The sequence below is a fragment of the Sycon ciliatum genome, chromosome 8 (assembly GCF_964019385.1).
Source record: "Sycon ciliatum chromosome 8, ocSycCili1.1, whole genome shotgun sequence".
In the NCBI taxonomy this organism is placed as follows: Eukaryota; Metazoa; Porifera; class Calcarea; order Leucosolenida; family Sycettidae; genus Sycon; species Sycon ciliatum.
Window position 1 is genome coordinate 21924615 of NC_088650.1, and position 19122 is coordinate 21943736.

The 19122-nt window shown below is 48.3% G+C and overlaps 1 long non-coding RNA gene across 1 annotated transcript; it reads right to left on the minus strand.

Annotated features, from left to right (window-relative positions):
- Positions 1–2514: 2514 nt before the first annotated feature.
- LOC135823296 (uncharacterized) lies at positions 2515–4314 on the minus strand. The gene is made up of 2 exons (XR_010554653.1): positions 3874–4314; positions 2515–3131 (listed from the first exon to the last, which is right to left on the minus strand). It is a non-coding gene; the product is annotated as an uncharacterized LOC135823296 (long non-coding RNA).
- Positions 4315–19122: the final 14808 nt, after the last annotated feature.

The following is a 19122-nucleotide window of genomic DNA, read 5'->3' on the forward strand; positions in this document are numbered from 1 at the left end:
AAAGGCCAGGCAATGACTTTCAGATTATGGAAACGTATCAACCTGAATTCGGACATTCTTACCACTCATCATTAGACATGATTAGAACGATGACTCGGATGTTCATCAATGCACAGCCATGCAAACAGTAAAATGAACATTGTGATCACACCGCTTTCATAAATTAGTGACTCTAGTCTTGAACGTTACATTGCCAGCCCTATTAATTAAACGTCATTTCACTTGTTCATGAGTTCATGCAAAGCAGAGTTGAGAGTTGAGTACACTTTATAATTTTATCGACACCTTCTCGTCTAAAACTCGAGTCTTGATACAGAGCTTGAAATGTAATCATCACATTACGCCTATTAAATGAATTTCTACATTTTCATTATACTTGAATCTCCTTATCCATATAATATTATTGAGGTTTTCAGAACATGGTACATGTACATGTATATGTACATGTACATCTCCAACATTCCCTCCCCAGCTAACATTAGAACAATGCTACTGAACTCGCTACTGTATCTGGAGAATGTTGTCGATATTGGGTGGGCTTGATGAAGTTGTGGAGCTCCTCTGAGGGACAACCTGCCTATGGATAGTAACTAAACAATAATTATACAGTCATGTACATGTACATAACTGTACTAGTAATGAAAGTACATGATTGTTTAATGCGTTCATCAATAATCATCACGCATTATCACTCACAGGATAGTCAGGATAGTGATGATTAGCACATTCACCTTAGGGGCAATTGAGGTTTTCTGGACGTTTTCTACGGGCACATCTACATGTACATGCAGTAGTTGTATATCACTCAGTCCTGCCGATACGTTTTAAGTTACCTCGGAGTTAACAGGTGGCCATTACATGTACATGTACCTGTACGCTGTACGTTGTACGTGCCGTGGTCATATCCATGTTAAATTAATACAGTACTGTGTCAGTAGGTCACGGCGAGCACAGCCATTACAAACGAGTACAAACAGGTCACTGCTGCTATTACCTGCGTTTGGTACAGACACAAACATACAGACACTCTCTGTATAGTGTTACTACATTTACAACAAATAAAAACCCCAAATAAAAGGTGTGCTGCACTCTACACCTCTGTTCACCAAACGACACGTCGTCTGCCGCACTATTACTATCAGATCCATATACATGTACAATCATACATGTACTGAGTAGAGTACAAACAATGGGAGGACAGAGGAAGTGTTTTTACTCAGAGTTTCACGCACTATCAGAAAACAGTAATTATTACTGTTTTCTGATGATCGCTTAGTGCGTGAAACTCTGAGTAAAAACACTTCCTCTGTCCTCCCATTGTTTGAACCAGCTCTACTACTCGGTATTGAGCACTCTCTTGGACAGCCTGGATCATGGAACCTCTCTGTTTTACTGAGTAGAGTACAATGATTATGTGGGAACATAAAAGACAGACAGCATCAGCTGTTCTTCGAGGGCATCCTCGTAGTCCTTTCCTAGTGAACCCGGCCGGGTCTGCACATGTACATGTCATGTAGATCTACGCGTGCAGTGCACAGTTGAGTTCAGATACGAGCAACATTACAAGGAGGAGTCGACAGATACATGTATGAAAGCACTGAGTGTTTGCCAGGCCTGATAGTGATACGAATTCGGATTACGGACACACGGTCACGCGGATGTCACTTCTGTGACGTCGTTTCTGTCTATTCGATTCTTACATGACATGTACAGTGTATGTTAGTTTTAGCGACTGGCTAGTCACAGTGGGTGTGTTTACTGTTTACTGTTTACTGTTATTTTAGGTGTTTGGAGAGCAGTAGTACATGACTCATGAGGGATACACCCCCTCCCCCCGGGCCGCATGTAACATTGTATCCGCTTTCATTCAATTATTATTGTAAAATATAGCTTTACTGGCGCTTTTGGCATCGCCAAACAAGCCTTGGCTAGACTTCGCATTAGCCAGAACTTCAGAAGGAATCAATGAAGAATGGGGAACGAGCGGGGCCGGTCAAAGAGGTGCACATACAATGTCATGTACATGTACATGTACGCATGCAACTTTCAAGTCCAGAAAGGGCATCACCTGAACATTTCAAGTCCAGCAGAAAGGGCATCACCTGAACATTTCAAGTCCAGCAGAAAGGGCATCACCTGAACATTTCAAGTCCAGCAGAAAGGGCATCACGTGAACATTTCAAAAATAATAACATGTACATGTACATGTATCAGTAAGTCCTCGAATGTTTTTACTCGACCTCAGATGCTGGCACCAATATACTGGGTATTAAATGCTATTATTATCTACCAGTTGATAGTGTTTATCTGCACAACAGCCTCCCACGGAATCAGAGCTACCGCCCGAGAACAAGCAGCTACAACTATAGTCATTGTACATGTGATGAAGATGGGTTCACATGTGACCTGTCCCCTGGTGTCGGCTGTTGCAGTGTTGGTGCGGCTCCAATCCCCAAGGGATGGCACTCTGCTTTCCGCGCACACATCAAATAGAACGGTGGTAAGAAAAAGGTCTGTCCGTCTCATAGTACTGTCCTCGGCATTCAATTGTGATTTGAGGATAATACGACGTGTAAACTTGAGTCTTGATTTGTCAATCAACTTGTGTATAGAGATTATAGCTACATAGTATATCCGTTCAGCTGTGAATTCATAATAGGGCCTCTGGCAGTCTGGGTTAGATGATAGGTATTGCCTATTGGTTAGTTCATGGCACATGCGCTTATTTGAGATCATGACGTAACTGTAGTTGTTCAGTGTAGTGTAAGATCTAGTGGAAAATCAACAAAACGAGGTGAAAATCCTATTGTGACGAAGAGTGGAATCAAGAAATCAACACACTATCACTAATCAGTGTGGACTAACATTGAAAATCAGGACTTGTAGAGTTTGGGCACGCCTGGTGTTATCATAAAGGCTATCAGGGTTTTGGCTGCGAGTAGAGGCCTGGCTTTTCACACACATACTGTGGGTCCATTGACTTCACATGCCGCACGATTACAGAGATTCCTTGAGATGGCTGCTTGGAGATTGTCACTGGTCGGCATGGCAACAAATGGACGTGGCGGCTGGGTGTTAGGAGGTGGTATGGTGAGAGGCGGGTCTCTGCAAATGGTGAATTCGTCACAGATCTAACGCAAATCATGGAGGAAGGACAATAACAACACCATAATCATACATGTACATGTATATTATATAGGCTACCGGTAGGCGGTATACATGTACATTGTACATGATTGTATACACTATACAATCATGTACTACAGTAGTAGATTGATATGATTCATCGCATCTTCCTTTTATATTGCCATATCGGTCATGGGACACATACATTATACATGTACATGTACATGTATATGTATGTACATTACTGATTGTGCAGTCATGTACATGTTGTTGGTTTGACAGCATGAAACAAGGTGGAGGACACGTGTTCGGAAACATTGACCTTACTACAACCATTCACGGTTGGTAGAGCCCCGGTCCGTTGGGACCATCTGAACCATATCGGGTATTGAACCCGGTTCTGACCCTCATTATGCTAGGGGAGTTTTTTTAGACTTCTCCTATTATGCTAGGGGAGTTTTTTTTTAGACTTCTCCTAACGTCAGTCGTGTATTCTTTGATCGCTCCTGGATGTCGTCCTGATAGTCATCAATAAAAGTAGCTATTCTAATCTGAATTGTTTTAACTCCTATTCTTCCAACTTCTGCTAATGGCGCCCATCTCTCAGCTCGTCAGCTGACAACTATCAGATTATCCAATATATCTGGTGCAAGTACTGTACTAGTATTGGATTATTTTAATACCATGTACATGTATGTAGGGACATTCATGTGCATGTTGCATTCGTACGCGATATGAATTACTCACTTGTTCAGTGGGTGGGAAGTCCAGAAACAGTACTGCACTGGGTGGTTGAAGGGCGATGAGTTGAGCCGTACCGCTAATCAGATCCAGGGAGATACGCAGTCTGCCAAATCCATCAAAGTCTTCCGATTTATAGAGTGCACTGAGAAAGCCAACGGGCAGCATGGAGGAGTTGGCGGATATTTGTGCAGTTTGCATGCCATTGAAGGATACAGTCACATCTCTCCCATCATTACGTGTGCCCTGATTGACTTCACACAGTGTACCCTCTTGATTATTGGTACGAGTACGGAAGAGTTCCAGTTCAATTTCAGCTGTAGCCTGCACAACCGTAGCCAGTTGATTGTAGAGCTCAAGTGACTCAGCTGATAGGAGATCTTGTGTTCTGCAAACTAGTTCAACGGTACAATTGACTATGGGAGTAGGAGTTACGTTTGTACCTCCTCCGCCACCACCGCCACCACCGCCGCCGCCTCCTCCTCCGCCGCCACCACCACCACCGCCTCCAGCACCACCACCTCCTCCTCCGCCACCTTCCCCGCCATTACTGCTGTCTCCTGGATTGACTCCTTCGTTTCCATTCACACTGTCTGGTGTTTCACTACCTGTACTTGATGTGTCGGTGTAGGGTCGATCTGCATGACAAGAACACATGCCAGGGCAGAGCATTGCACAGCAATATCCTATCATATTCATATGGCCTACTGCAGAACGTGGTAGACAATTGAAGTTGTAGGCAGTTGGTTTCGGAATTTGTGGGCGCTGTCTCCATGTTTCGCCAAAAGGCTTGCTTTACTGCTACATGTACGTATGCTACTGCACGTCCATCAAGCACCACTACTGTACGTATGCTACTGCACGTCCATCAAGCACCACTACTGTACGTATGCTACTGCACGTCCATCAAGCACCACTACTGTACGTATGCTACTGCACGTCCATCAAGCACCACTACTGTACGTATGCTACTGCACGTCCATCAAGCACCACTACTGTACGTATGCTACTGCACGTCCATCAAGCACCACTACTGTACGTATGCTACTGCACGTCCATCAAGCACCACTACTGTACGTATGCTACTGCACGTCCATCAAGCACCACTACTGTACGTATGCTACTGCACGTCCATCAAGCACCACTACTGTACGTATGCTACTGCACGTCCATCAAGCACCACTACTGTACGTATGCTACTGCACGTCCATCAAGCACCACTACTGTACGTATGCTACTGCACGTCCATCAAGCACCACTACTGTACGTATGCTACTGCACGTCCATCAAGCACCACTACTGTACGTATGCTACTGCACGTCCATCAAGCACCACTACTGTACGTATGCTACTGCACGTCCATCAAGCACCACTACTGTACGTATGCTACTGCACGTCCATCAAGCACCACTACTGTACGTATGCTACTGCACGTCCATCAAGCACCACTACTGTACGTATGCTACTGCACGTCCATCAAGCACCACTACTGTACGTATGCTACTGCACGTCCATCAAGCACCACTACTGTACGTATGCTACTGCACGTCCATCAAGCACCACTACTGTACGTATGCTACTGCACGTCCATCAAGCACCACTACTGTACGTATGCTACTGCACGTCCATCAAGCACCACTACTGTACGTATGCTACTGCACGTCCATCAAGCACCACTACTGTACGTATGCTACTGCACGTCCATCAAGCACCACTACTGTACGTATGCTACTGCACGTCCATCAAGCACCACTACTGTACGTATGCTACTGCACGTCCATCAAGCACCACTACTGTACGTATGCTACTGCACGTCCATCAAGCACCACTACTGTACGTATGCTACTGCACGTCCATCAAGCACCACTACTGTACGTATGCTACTGCACGTCCATCAAGCACCACTACTGTACGTATGCTACTGCACGTCCATCAAGCACCACTACTGTACGTATGCTACTGCACGTCCATCAAGCACCACTACTGTACGTATGCTACTGCACGTCCATCAAGCACCACTACTGTACGTATGCTACTGCACGTCCATCAAGCACCACTACTGTACGTATGCTACTGCACGTCCATCAAGCACCACTACTGTACGTATGCTACTGCACGTCCATCAAGCACCACTACTGTACGTATGCTACTGCACGTCCATCAAGCACCACTACTGTACGTATGCTACTGCACGTCCATCAAGCACCACTACTGTACGTATGCTACTGCACGTCCATCAAGCACCACTACTGTACGTATGCTACTGCACGTCCATCAAGCACCACTACTGTACGTATGCTACTGCACGTCCATCAAGCACCACTACTGTACGTATGCTACTGCACGTCCATCAAGCACCACTACTGTACGTATGCTACTGCACGTCCATCAAGCACCACTACTGTACGTATGCTACTGCACGTCCATCAAGCACCACTACTGTACGTATGCTACTGCACGTCCATCAAGCACCACTACTGTACGTATGCTACTGCACGTCCATCAAGCACCACTACTGTACGTATGCTACTGCACGTCCATCAAGCACCACTACTGTACGTATGCTACTGCACGTCCATCAAGCACCACTACTGTACGTATGCTACTGCACGTCCATCAAGCACCACTACTGTACGTATGCTACTGCACGTCCATCAAGCACCACTACTGTACGTATGCTACTGCACGTCCATCAAGCACCACTACTGTACGTATGCTACTGCACGTCCATCAAGCACCACTACTGTACGTATGCTACTGCACGTCCATCAAGCACCACTACTGTACGTATGCTACTGCACGTCCATCAAGCACCACTACTGTACGTATGCTACTGCACGTCCATCAAGCACCACTACTGTACGTATGCTACTGCACGTCCATCAAGCACCACTACTGTACGTATGCTACTGCACGTCCATCAAGCACCACTACTGTACGTATGCTACTGCACGTCCATCAAGCACCACTACTGTACGTATGCTACTGCACGTCCATCAAGCACCACTACTGTACGTATGCTACTGCACGTCCATCAAGCACCACTACTGTACGTATGCTACTGCACGTCCATCAAGCACCACTACTGTACGTATGCTACTGCACGTCCATCAAGCACCACTACTGTACGTATGCTACTGCACGTCCATCAAGCACCACTACTGTACGTATGCTACTGCACGTCCATCAAGCACCACTACTGTACGTATGCTACTGCACGTCCATCAAGCACCACTACTGTACGTATGCTACTGCACGTCCATCAAGCACCACTACTGTACGTATGCTACTGCACGTCCATCAAGCACCACTACTGTACGTATGCTACTGCACGTCCATCAAGCACCACTACTGTACGTATGCTACTGCACGTCCATCAAGCACCACTACTGTACGTATGCTACTGCACGTCCATCAAGCACCACTACTGTACGTATGCTACTGCACGTCCATCAAGCACCACTACTGTACGTATGCTACTGCACGTCCATCAAGCACCACTACTGTACGTATGCTACTGCACGTCCATCAAGCACCACTACTGTACGTATGCTACTGCACGTCCATCAAGCACCACTACTGTACGTATGCTACTGCACGTCCATCAAGCACCACTACTGTACGTATGCTACTGCACGTCCATCAAGCACCACTACTGTACGTATGCTACTGCACGTCCATCAAGCACCACTACTGTACGTATGCTACTGCACGTCCATCAAGCACCACTACTGTACGTATGCTACTGCACGTCCATCAAGCACCACTACTGTACGTATGCTACTGCACGTCCATCAAGCACCACTACTGTACGTATGCTACTGCACGTCCATCAAGCACCACTACTGTACGTATGCTACTGCACGTCCATCAAGCACCACTACTGTACGTATGCTACTGCACGTCCATCAAGCACCACTACTGTACGTATGCTACTGCACGTCCATCAAGCACCACTACTGTACGTATGCTACTGCACGTCCATCAAGCACCACTACTGTACGTATGCTACTGCACGTCCATCAAGCACCACTACTGTACGTATGCTACTGCACGTCCATCAAGCACCACTACTGTACGTATGCTACTGCACGTCCATCAAGCACCACTACTGTACGTATGCTACTGCACGTCCATCAAGCACCACTACTGTACGTATGCTACTGCACGTCCATCAAGCACTACTGGCTGTACTAGTGTACTAGTAGACAATACTGTACTTTGCCGGCTATGTTGGTAGAGCTAGACTCTTTCTTGCAATGAAATCCCAACCCTGGCCTAGTTGTTAGCAGGGATGCATGCGAACACAGCGGCAAACCATGCCGTACACGACGAGTACACACGTACCTGTGAAGGAGCTATCTCCCAGGTTGTCTTGAGCATTGCCATCAGTGCCATGGTGAAGAACTCCCGGTCCCTCCTTTCCCGGCCAGTACTGTGCGAATATTCCACCATCGTCCTTGGATCCTCGTCTATACCTGTTTCTGTGGTTCTCTTGCTCCTTGTCACCGCCTTCCCAAGCATCTGCAGCATCACCTCTGCGGGAAAGTGAACGCCATTTTCTGATGAACCGAAGCGCATAATACATTCGCCTCTTGGCCTCAGCCCGGGCAGCCTTTCCCCCGGCGGATTCGTTATCCCCATCTCCTGCTGCTGGGGAGGGTAAAAAGTGTATTGATACTTCGGGATCAAGATAGGATTTCCAGATTTCCTTCACAGCCGCCCTGTGAGGACCGACTAACTCCGACTTGTCGCCCACTACGGTTACGTCTACTGCTGTTGCTGGTGGTTGTGTGGCGGCATCCACTTCAACCACACTACTACACAGGACGATTACGCATAGCACACAGGCCAAGCGTGCAAGTTTCCCGGCTGAAGGCATCAGAGCGGCAATGACAGTATCGCAAACTAGCGCAAGTACTGCAGCAGTGACACGTTGTAGAATCTATGCGCGACTTGATCTAGACCTACAGACCCAGAACTCGAAGTTCTAGAAGCAGCAGCGCAGTGTACCTATAAGTTAGTATAACAGAGCAACCAACTGGAAAATATGTCTCCTGTCTCCCGTCTTCTAAGCTGCGCGTTCTGCTTTGTCACTTCTAAGGTGGAGTTTTCAGAAAGTGATCTTTACGCAAACGCGTCTTCTCTATCATGGGAAGAGAAAAGACCAACACTGCAAGTGTTAGCAAGTGCTGGACTTCAAGCAAGAAAAGCAAAAAAATAACTCCTTTGAGAGCTGCGCGCGGTATCTAGGCTAGACCATTGACTTGTGAGGTCAAGTTGCAGGGACCACGAGCGGAAATAGTGATTTCGACTCCTTACCATGATCTCCTGGCAAGGGCACCTGGCTAAACCGGCACATCGCTTTCTATCGTGTTCTTTCCTGTCTCCGCACATGGCGTGGATAGCCAGTATTCCCCTAACCCATCAAGACTTGTACAAGAGGTGATGAACGTTCGGCTGTGTGTGCGACCGCTCTTCACCAGTGATGATGACATAAAAGCGATGGGACCTATCGTTCCCCACACCAACTTTGCGCAGCATGTCAACACGATCGTGCAGTATCAGCACGTCTTTCTCAGTGTACTGACACACATGTGTGCCTACCCTGTTCTAGGCGTGGACGGCTACTATAAGCACTCGTCTAAGGAGAAAAGCTCCTTGCTCGGTTTCTTCCCAGACGACTTGGGAGAAGTAGCGATCAGGTAATGATGGCCAATATGTGTGGCGTGTCACTCCATGAAATTGCCTGTCCTTGTCCTTTTCGTTCTTATGCCTACCTCCGTAGTCTGAACCCTGCAGCAGAGGGACAAGCAATCGGCTTTTGAACAATAGACGTTTCCAATACCGATTGCAGACATTCGGCATGTCACCACGGACCTGGTGAGCTGAGCTCATTTACTCACCAAGTAACTACAGTTCACAGAGTTCGTGGCTATTCAGTAGTTTCATGTATTAACGTAATACGCTCCAGGCCTTGCTAGCTGCATTCACTCTTCATCAGGATAGAGCAGCAGCGGTACAGAGTGTATGGCCGACATCAAAGATTGAGTATTGTACACTACAATTGGTGAATTCAGTATAAATGTACTGGAAGTATTTTCAACTTCATCCATACAGCACCACAGGCAAGCGCAATGCCTGTCGGATGGCCTTGCACGTCACTCACAGCGGTGTTAGTTACATGATTGTATTCAGTTGCATGATGTACACGGGTGTTGCAGCCAAGCAGGGGTATGATGGCGAACAATGTAACTGTTACATAAAGCCACAATGCCATAATATCTATGACCATAATCATAAATGCCATGTTGCCATCATGTCATTGCGCATGGTACATACATGTACAATGTACTACTTCAAGTACATGACGTCACTGCACAGCGATCACTGATCAGGAGATGAATTAGAAATACTAATAGAAAATAAAGATATTAGAAAGTAAGTTCTATTCTGCATCATTGTACACAGTACATGATTATAAAGCGATCAGGAGATGAAGTCATAACTCCAATAGGCCTTGACAGATTATGCTAATATTTTGTGAAATTATGGCTTTTCGCATTGCTGAAAAATTGCAGAATTATGCTATTTTTATGCTAAAAGTTATCATATTATGCCGCATTATGCTCACATATGCTGCTAATGTATAATGGCTCTGTGCAAAATAGCAGGGGAATTTTTTTGTAGAGGGCGTTGTACTGTAGTAGCAAAAGTTCAACGGGGTCAACGCACCGTCCGACCTAGCTACGACCGTCACTGATTGTAGTGGATTGGACATGTTCTCAAGGGAGTCGTAAACCTACGACTTCCTGGTGCATCTACTTGTACTTGTAGAACATGATTGTACAACTGTATGGAATTTGATGCGAACAGGCGGATTATTCCAATTTTATGCGATTCGTATGCAATTTGCCTCGAATTATGCGATTATTCGATTTTGGTAGGAATTATGCGAAAAATTATGCTAGCATGATCTGTCAAGGCCTAAACTACAATGTATTGTACATACAATGTACATACACTTCGGTTCAAGGCCAGTGTAGATCTACCCAAGACCAAGTGCCTGTATCCCTTCTAATGGCAGCAGTGCCAGCCAGAGCAGGCATGCCGCATGCCATGGAAGCAGAACAACCATCAGCGCAGCGCCCGCTGTATAGCATGGCGAAGCAATCTGCATTCGGGAGTTCGGATGGGGCAGACCGGACGGTTTGTTTTCGGATGGCCGGTATCTCTAACCCAGTCCATTAGCACGCTCAATACAAGTCATGTACATGACTGTACACCATAATACATGTACATGTACATGTACAATGTATATCATCACTGGTGGTGCGTAGCTGGTAGTTTTATTGTGTATGAGCAAAGCATTGAGAGTGGACTAGTGGGCTGTCTCCATCGTTATCATGTTAAAGGGGAAGTTAAGGCAAAAATTAAAATTTCACCAGTTGTAGTCTTCGGGGTGCTGAGTCGAATGGTCTTGGTCCGAGAAAGCTGAGACGCTCCCTTACTACTTGAATCCCAATCGAACTCGCGCACTTCCACCGAAACTGGGTGACTGCGCCCTACTAGATGGGGATTTGTATGCAAATTGTCACTAAAAGCGCCATTTCGTTCTTATAAAAGCACTGATGACCGCGATTGGCCCATATGTTGTAGTCTTTTGGCCGCTGAGTCGACTGGTTTTGGTCCGAAAAGGCTGCGATGCAGCGTTCCTCCTTTATTCCCAATCGAACATGGTTGAACAAGCGGTCACGTGCCCCTGGGTGCCCAAATCACCTGGTCACCACGCCAGCAGGCGACAAATTTCACACCAAGGTTCAACTCGAGTGACAGGAGTGCACCCAAAAAAGGTCAAACAGGCTAGTAAGTTGTACCCTGCAGGCACGGTGACCAGCTGACTGGTGTACGCAGGAGCACGTGACCGCTTGTTCAACCATGTTCGATTGGGAATAAAGGAGGAACGCTGCATCGCAGCCTTTTCGGACCAAAACCAGTCGACTCAGCGTCCAAAAGACTACAACATATGGGCCAATCGCGGTCATCCGTGCTTTTATAAGAACGAAATGGCGCTTTTAGTGACATTTTGCATACAAATCCCCATCTCGTAGGGCGCAGTCACCCAGTTTCAGTGGAAGTGCGCGAGTTCGATTGGGATTCAAGTAGGAAGGGAGCGTCTCAGCTTTCTCGGACCAAGACCATTCGACTCAGCACCCCGAAGACTACAACTGGTGAAATTTTGATTTTTGCCTTAACTTCCCCTTTAATTATAATGGCCGCATACGTGGTGTGGATAACGAAGATGCAGTTTACAGGGTTATGCCTTATGGGCCGTTACACGCCCGATTGGTTGAGTGACTCACCTGAGCCGAGGTGAGTCACCTCCTCTCCCCGGTGTGTATTTACATATTAAATAATAATAATAATAATAATACAAAGGATCAGTTGGGGAAATGAACTGTCTGAAAAGAGGAAAAATCGCCAGACCCACCAGGACACGAACCTGGGACACTGCTTGTCATGAGCAATGCTCTAACCACTGAGCTATGGGACCAGGCTGAACCCAGAAGGCGCTGACAAGTTTTTCACTCCAAAGGCAGCTCACAACACGTGCCACACATACTGATGGCAGTTGGGTCTTTCTCCCTCCCCCAGGGGACCAACCACGGTCAGTTTCTGGACCCTACCAGAAGTGAAAGAAAAGTGATTAATTTTTGAACGGATTGGGAGAACTTCAAATACAAAGGATCAGTTGGGAAGTGAACTGTCTGAAAAGAGGAAAAATCGCCAGACCCACCAGGACTCGAACCTGGGGCCCTGCTTGTCATGAGCAATGCTCTAACCACTGAGCTGTACTCTTGGTTGTAGTAAGGTCACTGTTTTCGAACACAGTGTCCTCCTCCTTGTTTCATGCTGTCAATCTAACAATTTACTACAATCATGTACAATGTAACCTGTTCGGCGGAGAAAAAGCTAAAGTGGATTAGGCTGGCTGGAAGTGACGTTGTGGGGAATGCCACCACCACATCCAATTCTTCATGTACATGTATATGATTGTACAATATTTATGGGCAGAGAAAAGAAGAGAAAAAAATCGTCAGCGGCGATGCTTACTTCGGATCGGACTGGGTAGAGAGCTTGAGATCGTCACTGCTCACTGCTCACTGCTCACGTGACAGCTATTGTACTGTACTTTACAATCATGTATCACTCCCTTAGTTTGAGATTTTTGCCATACCTAAGCAGTCAAATATTCCTGCATGTTTCACTCCTTAGGGCTATATTGACTGCTTATATTTGACTGCTTAGGGGTTGCGCAGTTGAACGGTGCCTAGTGCAGCATTGTCACTGCATGAGTAGGTGGTGGTGCAACGGTTGTGCAATCATAAAACCGGGATTCATGAGGTTATCGTTTTGGAATTTGAAATACGGACTGTTTGTCGTGATAAATCTAATATTGACTTCGTATTGTAACTATCAACTGTCGCTCTGTAAGTCATGCCAACAAGCCCACCATAATATGTTAACAGAAACCTGGCTAAGCCCGTCACTTTTATTCAGTGTTCCAGGCTACACATTTTTTTTTTTTTTTTACTAAGGCCACAGCTTCCAATCATGACATGCAAAGCAGCTGTGCAGCATCGCAGGCATGAATCGTGGACGTGGTGACGGGGTCTGATGTGCTCCACCGACCTAGGGTCTCGGCTTCACTGCACAGCAAACGCGTCGAAAGAAAACGGGGGCTAATAATTATCGGGAGATGGGGGGGGAGAAGAAGAGAAGAAAGAGAGAGAGAGAGAGAGAGAGAGAGAGAGAGAGAGAGAGAGAGAGAGAGAGAGAGAGAGCGAGAGAGAGAGCGAGAGAGAGCGAGAGAGAGCGAGAGAGAGCGAGAGAGAGAGAGAGAGAGAGAGAGAGAGAGAGAGAGAGAGAGAGAGAGAGAGAGAGAGAGAGAGAGAGAGAGAGAGCAAGAGAGAGCGAGAGAGAGCGAGAGAGAGCGAGAGAGAGCGAGAGAGAGCAAGAGAGAGCGAGAGAGAGAGAGAGAGAGAGAGAGAGAGAGAGAGAGAGAGAGAGAGAGAGAGAGAGAGAGAGAGAGAGCTGGGAGATAGAAGAGCACAGTGCTCTTGGTGATGGGGGCTGCGAAGGATAGCAGGTTCTGGGATATGTGCATGAGGATCAGAATATTGGTGATGATGGCAGCAGGGTTATAAGGTAAGCAGCTGAACACTCATAAGAACAGGGAAAGCGTTGGCGAGCAGATTCAAAGTGCATCAGTAGCAGAGAGCCAGTCCTGAGCAAGAAGGTGACGGTACACCTTTTTCTTAAAGCTTTGCATGTGGGGCTGGGCGGGTGGGTGGTGGAACAGGTCTGGTGGCAGGGCATTCCATGTTGCAACGGTGCAAGCAGGGAATCCTTGGAGACAGCTATTCCGGGTGTTGGCAGGCAGGCCAGTTGTCATCTGGTATGGATGGGAATCCTGCAGCTGGAGAGACTGACGGGTAGGTCTTGTCTCGGGGGCACGGTGAGTGGCTGGTTTAGGCAGCATCTGCTTCAGAGGCTGGATGCATCTAGATAGCAGAGCTTGTAGGTATAGGCAAGTGCAGCTACCAGGCGACGGAGTGCCAGGCTAGGGAGCCAAGTACCTGCTCCGATGATGTGGAGGGCCCTTCGCTGGATCTGGTCCAGCTTCTTAAGATGGGACGAGGGTGAGCCCATCCACACTAAGGGGCAATACTCGAGTGTGGGTCGCACAAAGCCGTTGTAGACGCGTTGGCGGCTCTCGGCGTCCAGAATGGGAGACGCTCGCTTCAGGAAGCCAATCCGCTGGTTAGCACGGGAAGCTAGGGAGCGGAGGTGGAAGGAGTAGCTCAGGGTGTCGTCAAAGGTGACTCCCAGGAGTTTCAGCCGACTCTCTTCACTGACCGGTGTGCCGTCAAATGTTGCTCGAGGGAGCTCCCAGGGCTGGCGATGGTGACCTATAGACATAGCCTGCGTCTTGGAGGACTCAAATTTGATCCTCCACTTATGTCCCCAACGGGAAAACGCATCAATGCCCTGCTGGAGGAGCTCGGAGCCACAGTCAATGTCAGCTCTTGATGTGAAGCAGTGGAAGAGAGTGGTGTCGTCAGCGTAGGCTGCTAGCTCCATACCTGGTGGGAGGTGGTCCTCGCCATCATTGGTGTAGAGGATGAACAGGGTGGGAGCAAGGATACTGCCCTGCGGCACGCCAGCTTTGGTCGGGTACGGACTGGAAAGTTCACCTCCGACTGCAACCCTCAAGTGACGATCAGTCAGGTAATCCCTCAGCCAAGCGAGAAGTGGACCAGTTACACCATAGCATTGTGCCTTGTGCAAAACGCCTACATGAGAGACGCGGTCGAATGCGCCAGCCACATCAACTGCAATGACTCGAACCACACCACCTCTGGCTGCAACGCGACTCCATTGGTAGTTGAGTAGCGTGAGTATATCCTGGGTGCCGAGTTGGCTGCGGAAGCCATACTGACTTTTCGATAAGATGTTGTGTGCCTCCAGGAACTGTCGGATTGAGTGGTTAATAATGGCCTCCATGACTTTCGACAGAATAGAGAGGAGGGAGATCGGGCGGTAGTTCTTAACATCAGACTTGGATTTTTTCTTGTGCACCGGCACAACCATTGCCGTCTTCCACATTGTAGGTTGCCGACCTTGGTGGAAGGCCTGCGAAAAGAGCCGCGACACTGGTGCAGCCAGCTCTTTGCTGCATTGCCGGAGTACACGCCCGGGGATGCCGTCTGGACCCGTGGCTTTGGCGGGGTGGAGTTGCCTCAGCTTCCGCTCAACCGTGCTTGGCCGAAAGTGGACATTGCGGAGTTGAGCTTGAGATCGGGGGCGGACTGGAGGGAGGCTGTTGGCTTGCAAGTCGTTGTCACCAAGACTGCACTTTGCGGAGAAATACTGCCCGAATGCTTCGGCCTTTTCGCTGCAGGTGGTGTGCTCAGTTCCGTTCGACGCACGCAGAACAGGTATGTCTGCAGAGCGGTGTCCTTGCCCACCTGCTCGCTTGACGGTCGTCCACCATTGTCGGCTGGAAAGGGCACCTTCTCTTATCTTTCGGCGGATACTGGTAGTGTGCGCTTGCTTGGCTCTGTGCAGACAGTTTGTTGCTTCACCTGTTGCCATAGAGTAGGCCAGCCGCAGGTGTGCATCGTTGGGCGAAGATCGGTGACGTCGCCAGGCACGTTGCTTCCTGTCAACAGCTTCCTGGCACTCAGGTGACCACCAGGCTGGGTCTCCCTGGCGTAGCTTCAGGGTTTTGGATGGAATGAATATCTGCATGCCCTCTTTGATCTTCTGTGTGAGTTTCACACAAGAGACGTCAATGCTGTTGTCATCAGTCAACACCCAGTTTGTGGACCGAAAGAAAGCCCGTAGCCGAGGCCAGTCAGCATGCTGGTAGCGCCACACGGTTCGCTTACTGGGACGGTCACAGGAGGGGGCAACTTCAAAGTCAGTTACCACAACTGCGTGGTCAGATTTCCCTTGAGGTGGATGGAGACTTGAGATGACGCTTCCAGCACATGCTTCCGTAAAGACAGATCTACACATAAGAACCTGAGATCAAACCTACGTAGCTATGGTGGCGTAACCATTCTCATACGTGATGGGACATTTTCACATTGCACCCGTCGCCATGACCTTGATTCTCCCCAAAGCGAGGCCTTATGAATTGAGCTTGGTGCACCTGCAGGTCTCCGGGCCAATCTGCTACTCATTTGCTGTCATTATCGCCCCCCCCCCCCCCTTCACAATCCCTTCTTGATCTCACCTCCTTTTGCGACATACTTACCGACACGCTGTGTTCCTTGGACCTCTCTTTATTTGATGTTTTTCTTACTGGTGACTACAATGCCCACAATTCTGACTGATGGAGTGGTGACACCACATCGCGTGCTGGTACGGAGCTATCACACGTGTTCTCTAGCTTTGGCCTCCAGCAGCTTGTCAATTTCCCCACCCGTGTCGCTCCGAATGGAAGACTGTCCTGTCTGGACTTGCTTGCTACGAACCGCCCCCTCTCTGTACGCTCTGTTGACGATGCTGCCCCGCTTGCTGCATCGGATCATTTGCAAGTCATTACAACGCTAGCCTACAACATTGCCACTGCTAACAAAAATCCAACCCTACAGCATCACTTCCTCCCAACATCTACCCCTACACCCCCAGGTTACAATTTCAAGTTGGTGCCACGTTGCGTATGGGATGACCTGAATGCTGAACTTGCTGATGTCCACTGGAAATGTCACCTCCGCAGCTCGCACGTGGATGACGCTCGTTCGTCTTTCCACTCTATTCTGAGCAGGGCCATGGAGAAGCACCTCGGGTACTTCTCCCGGCGTCCACTCTCCCCCTCATGCCGACGTTTAGGTCAGCCACCTTGGGTTGATGCCCCCTCCGTGCCGCCATTAAGGCAAAGCACGATTTCTACAGTGTGTGTAAGAAATACCCAACCCAGCTTAACATGCATGTATATCGATCTCAACGGAACTTGGTGAAGAGTCTGACTCGATCGAAATACCGGGGATACATTCGGTCCGTATAAGCTACGCTGCAGGACAAAAACCGCCCATCACTGTTTCAGTTCGTGAACAAATTAAAAAATCATAAAGTATCTCGTGACATCCCGACACTCACCATTAGTTCTACGCGGCAGGCTACTACCTCTTCAGCTAAAGCCACTGCATTGAACTCTCAGTTCGCCTCAGTGGCCGTGCCTGATGACCCTTCTCTACCCATTTCCCCCATTGCCGAGGAGTCGGGTGAGGCTGACCGCCTCACATCTGTCTTTACTACGACTGCTGCCATCCGACGTTACATTCGAAAGCTCCCGTCTGACAAGGCGCCAGGCCCAGACGGCATCACTAATCTGGTATTAAGTCACTTGCGCCCTCAATAGCATACCCCTTATGTCTGATTTTCAACCTATCATGCACTGGTCGTTTTCCCTCTGCATGGAAAACAGCTGTTATACCGATCTACAAGAAAGGGTCCCCCCACGAAGCATCAAACTACCGTCCGATATCTCTACTGTCCTGTGTTTCCAAACTCTGTGAGCGCGTTTTCTACGACCAATTGTACTGTCATGTCTCGTCACGTTTGAGTTCAGCTCAGTCCGGATTTCGCAGAGGCGATTCTACCACCCTCCAGCTGACGCGCCTAGTGCAATTAGTGTGTCGACATCGGGATGCTGGAGATCTAGTCGGGATCTGTTTTTTCGATCTTGCCAAGGCCTTCGATACCGTCTGGCACGGGGGGGGGGGGGGGCTTTTGGCCAAGCTTCATGGATCATTTACTGTAGACGGCAATCCCCTGCTATGGCTGACATCTTACCTAACTGGGCGAACGCAGTACGTCACGGTACATGGGAAGTCCTCAGCCGGCACAACAGTACTATCCGGAGTTCCCAGGGTTCCATCCTCGGCCCCCTTCTTTTTATCTTATACGTCAATGATCTGCCCGCAGCTGGCCCGGGCACATCACTGTTCGCAGACGACACAACGCTCCTACGGGCATCTCCTAACATCACTGGCCTGATGAGTAACCTAGCTAACGGGATTCAAAGAGTAATTTCCTGGATGTCATCTTGGCGGTTATCGCCCAATCTGTCTAAAACTAAAATCATGCTTTTTCCTTCTCAGCCCGATGTTCTGCCCCTCCTCCATCCCACTTTCCCCCAGCCTATAGACATAGTCTCCAGCCATAAGCATCTTGGCATTTTCATTGACTCTAACCTTTCATGGGAACCCCACATCGATTACATATGTAAACGATCAAGTTCATCTTTAGGAATCCTCTCTTCTCCCTGTTACCATCTCCCAATCTCTTGTAAACTCCTCTTTTACTCAGCTTACCTACGCCACATTTTTGATTCTGCAGACACTGCTTGGGCTGGAATTTCCACAACCCGTGCTGCCAAGCTCGAAATTCACCACAAAAAAGTTCTCAAAATCCTCCTCCGAAAACCCCGCATGCTCCCATCTTCCACCCTTTATGCCCTTGCTGACACTACCCCTTTGTCTAAGAGACGTAATTCACATCTTGTCACCCTTATCCATTCTCTCAAACTCAATCTGGGTCCACCTCACCTCCACTGTTTCAACTGGTTCTCTTCCCGTAGCACGAGTAACTCCCTTTCCCTTCCGAAACCTAAGTCCTCCTTTCTACTTCACTCTCCCTTTTTCACTGCGTACTCTGCGTGGCTGGCACTTCCCCAAGAAG